Raw genomic sequence first — 5,432 nt, forward strand, 5'->3', positions numbered from 1 at the left:
TTGTAGTGTTTTACATCCTCCACATCTGGTATTTGGTGACAGTTAATTGGCAATAATACCATCTCTCCTTTATATCTTAATATAAAAAATTACATTTAATAAACTACCTCTGATTGGTGTGTCCTTGACAAAAGTACCACTGAATGAGAAACAAAACAAAATATAATCATTTTTTACTATTTTTTAAGAATTCTTTTATTTCAAACATTGAATAATAAAAATTTACAATATATAGTGAAGAAAATTAGTTGATTGATTCTGATAACAGCAAAAATAGTAAACAAGGAAATATAATAAATAACATAATGCTTATAAACCATTGACAATTATATATCTGATAAGAGATCAAAGTGTGTAGTTACAGACACTGGTTTCCATAAAAAGATTGAACCAGTTTTTCTCGAACTGGTTTCATAGATTAAACCAGATTTTTTACACTGGTTTTGAAAGGAAGACTGAACCAGTTTTCTGTCCCTAGTTTCCAAAGAAAGATTGAACCAATTTTATGGCACTGGTTTTATAAGAAAGATGAAACCATTTTTTTGGAACTGGTTTCGAAAGCAAGACTGAACCAGTTTTCTGGCACTGGTTTAATATAGAGAAGGACTAAACCAATTTTCTGGCACTGGTTTACAAAGAAAGATTGAACCAATTATATGGCACTGGTTTTATAAGAAAGATGAAACCATTTTTTTGGAACTGGTTTCGAAAGAAAGACTGAACCAGTTTTCTGGCACTGGTTTGATATAGAGAAGGATTAAACCAGTTTTCTGGCACTGGTTTAATATAGAGAAGGATTAAACCAGTTTTCTGGCACTGGTTTAATATAGAGAAGGATTAAACCAGTTTTCTGGCACTGGTTTACAAAGAAAGATTGAACTTGTTTTCCAAAGCACCTTCTTTTTTTGTTTGCCAGATGGTCTATAGGAATACGATTTCAGGTTTAAGATCCGTAATACTGATGAGAGAAACTTTCTAACTCTGCAAACAAGTGACAATGAGTAGAAAAAGTCTACCCATATGCTTCTACAAAATGTTATATTGGAATCCCTTAGTTATGAATTTTAATTAATTTATGCTTTGTGGGAAAATCTTTGGTTAAGGGGCTACATTTTATTATATGTTAGAAACTCAAAAGTCACATTCTATGCACAAAACAAATGATTTAAAATGCTAATTGATTAACTTAAAAATCTACAGAATGAGAACATTGATCATCATACTTTAAATTAAATTTGGTCGTTTAAGGTGGTACCCAACACCTTTACTAAAATGAATTTGGCTCGTTGAATTTTCATCAAATTTTGACAAAGTATTTACTTTGACCCTTTGACAAAAAAATAAAAATTTCAAAATATTTGAACCAACCAATTTATCAGAAAAATTACACTGGTTATATAGCAGTTTGACAAACACTAATTTTGATCATTGAGAAGCTTAATATTCCCTTAACAATGCAACGTAATTAAAACGTTTAGCTGATTTCACAGAGTTATCTCCCTGTAGTGTAAGGTACCACCTTAGAGAAAACAACAGATATATTATTTTGGGTTTGACCACCTTTTCAGTGGTAATGTTGGAATTAAAACATGATTATTGAAAGGTCTTATAAACAATCTTAGACTACTATAACACAGTATAGTGTTATATAAGTCTCAGAAACAATAAACAGTAACTTACAACTGTATGCTACACATTTCTATAATAAACTACCTCAGACATTCATGATACCAAAAGGGCTTGCTCCAGACTAATAGGAGAGCCTGCCACATTTCAAGAGCATGCTCCATACTAAAAGGGCTTGCCCCAATTGGGTTCAAAAAGAGCATGCTCCAGACGAAAATTTTTAAGTAAAGAAGAAACCAATTTCTTATTTGTTAAACAATTTTCAGAATGCAGGGTCAGAATATACTTGTTACTACAAGGATGGTTATATTAACTCAAGAAACAAAATTACACATTTCTTATAGGTTTCATGAAGTCTCATTATAAATTACAGCAGTATTTTTGCGAGATCAGCATAAGTGTTTAAAATCTTCAGGCAATTGGAAGAAAAAAACATTTCAAAACATGGAATTATTTGAATCTGGATAATTTTGAACTCTGGGGATTGATAATAAATGTATTATGAAAACTAACCCAAATAAGAAGGTTTGACAAAGCATGCATGTCTGAGGGGTCAGTTAGTTCATACTGAAATATCAGTGAAAGTAATTTTAACCTTAGCCATTCAAGCATGGCTAATCCACTATACATTCTTTATCAATTTTCCAGAATTCAAAATTATTTCAGATTCAACTAATTTCTTGTTTTTTCTGAATTAGAAACCTTTATATTTGAAGGTCAATCAATAGTTCGTTATCATAAATACCCAGTAATCTAAAAAAAACAACTGGAATCACTATGGACATTGATAACATGTAAAACAACAAAACCCTGAAATAAGTTACAGCCATACCAGATTTACATTCAGTATGGCTTAATATTTGGTCCCAATCAATGTGAATACAAACAAAAATTATTACAACAGCAACAAATATCAGTTGTCACAGCACAAAGTACAAACCATTTAATACACACAAAATACAATATATTCTGTAAATTCAGAAATTATTGCCAGGATTTCTTATCAGAGGCGGATTGGGGGGGGGATGCAAGAAAAATTTTGGTTGGTTATATAGGGAATCACTGAAGCGTGACAGAATCGGCCCCCCTTAGGCAGTCAGTGGGCCCCCTCTTATGAAAATTTCTAGATACGCCACTGATTATTGCATCTAATGCCATTGTGATGATTGCAATAATAACTCGTATTCTGATAACTAATACATACATGTATAAATGATGCAGATTTTCTTGAAATCGCAATAAGAAATCTTCCATCTTTCATAAAAAAAATATAATAAAAGGTTTTAAGCACACAATAATTTCTGAATTTACAGAATATTAAAGTTGGAAAGGTTATGCTTTCAAAACCACTATTAAAAATTATAAAGCAATACAGTTTTAACATATATATGAGGTGCTTTCAAATCAAATAACAACTCAATAAATAGCCTTACACCTTCAACAATGAGTACAACATATATGAGCAATAAATAGGTCTAAATAAACTAATTAAAATATCTAGAAACAATTGCATACATAAGATATAATAAGATTATATTTTGTTTGGCACTAAATTCAATATCCAGCATTCAAAGAATTGAGAGACTTTTGATTTTTAGGGGGGGGGGGGTTCTAGGATGAAATTTGAGTATAAAAAAAAGGCGGGAAAATCCACCATGGGTAATCAAATTTGATAAATAGATAAATTACTTCACCTTGTAAACAATTGAAATAGCTAAAGCGATTTCTATACAGCTGTTAATGTTGACACTTTGATATGTGTTATGTAAATAATGCTTGAAAAATCAAAACTATCACAAAATCTTACTATAAATATTTCATCAAAAATATTTTGATTCTGTAAAAAATTCAGGTGGGACTGAGGATATTGGTTTTTGTAGGCAAGATTCAATTACAAAAAAATATTGCTCTTGTGAAATTCAATGGAAATATATAAATGGTGAATAAAGATGATATACAAAAAGTTTCACTAATTTTACTATACTTTAAAAGAGTTGGCATATTATGTGAAATAAATAATCACCATGGAAATAAAATATGCCAATGCTAATTCAACAGCATTCCTAATATCATGGAACTGCTACTAGTGGTTCTCTATAAACTGACATAATCACATGCTTATACATTGTTGATATTGACAGCACTGCTGGAAACAGCCTTAATAACCTATGCCTTGCTTTGAATAGAGCACATGTGAGCCTAGGCTCCATGGTGAAGTCTGTACCTTGACCTATTATGGTTTACTTTTATAAATTGTGACTTGGATGGAGAGTGTCTCATTGGCACTCATACTATTATACCACATCTTCCTATATCTATCCATCAAGACAAGATTTTTTTTTATTAATGATCAATAGTGAACTCTTCAGTATGAAGGGTTGAAAGTCAGAAATAATTGCCCTCATTATTTTATATGATTTGATTTGTTTATCAGCTCACACACATGTGAGATAGATTTTCAGTTAATCAAATTGTGATTTCTATATAAATGACACATTTTTCTCAAAAAATGAAAAACATCTCTAAAAAAATTATAAATTTACAGTGACTTAAATGCTGTGAAAAATTACTGACATGGTTTAAATACAAAATAAATCTACTCTACTGTGTCCAAGGGTTCAAAAATATATCTTCTGTGAGTCAAAGGTCCTGGACTTATCAATCTTAATTTCTATGCTTTTCAATCTCTCATAAAAAAAATCGGTCATCTTTTCTGCTTCTCTTCATTAAAATACAAATGACAATTCCAAGCTTATTATTAGACATAGATAAGCTCCTATGGTGTTTATTTTAAGTTGTTGTTTTCACAGGATTGACCAAGTTCAATTTGCAATGACTCTTTTTGCACATCATGTTTCGATTTCCTCTGGCGGTCTTTACAAAATTATGATGTTCACAACAAAATCAAAATATGGAATGTTATAAGTTAAATATGAGGTTTTGACAAAAGGAGGTATTGAAAAATGCTGAAAAACTCACTAAACATTTTACAAATTTTCAAATGTGAGGTAGCTTTAAACTTTCCAAATTTTCAACCTCCCGGTTTTTCTTAAAAAGGTCAATCAAACAAAATTTGGAATGACCTTACACAATATAAAACAGGTCCAGGACCTTTTACCTTTGAACCCTATTTCTACATCTGTGTATCACATTTATAAATCAAATCACAGTCTAAATATAGTTACTACACACTGATCATATGACGTCATATTTTAATCTCATGATTGTCCAGTAAAACAACATAACCTTCTGTTTACATTGAAGAACCACTCCCTTTTGTACAGTTGTTCTTATGTTAAAGATACCTACATGTATAAAGGTTGTACATTCCTCGAAATTAGTACAGGACCTACAGGACATCTCCTGTAAAAATATATTCAGTCCTGACGACTTTTGTTAATTATTTTATTTTATTACATTCCTATGAACATTTAAAAAAATAATCAATTTTGTCCTGTAAATGCAAAACCCCAATTTCTATGACTTGTATAGCAAATGTTTCAATTAAACTGCACAAAAAGTTCATAGCGCAAACAATCAGAATTTTACTGGAAAATGTACCATTAACTGACCATAAATCTGGAGTCAAAGATTAGGGTCTGAAAAAGGGGGGGGATTCATTTTTGTATTTTTTAATTTTTCAGGCGATTATTCTATATTGATAACCCCATCCAGACCTTCATAGATGTATAATAAAATCAGAAAACAGCTTGAACCCAATTAGTTTTTCTTTTACCATAAAATGTTTAATAAGAATTTTTGTAAAGATTGTTTAGTCTTTGTAATGTCTTGACAAAAACGATGAC

The sequence above is a fragment of the Mytilus galloprovincialis genome, chromosome 12 (genome assembly GCF_965363235.1).
Source record: "Mytilus galloprovincialis chromosome 12, xbMytGall1.hap1.1, whole genome shotgun sequence".
NCBI lineage: Eukaryota > Metazoa > Mollusca > Bivalvia > Mytilida > Mytilidae > Mytilus > Mytilus galloprovincialis.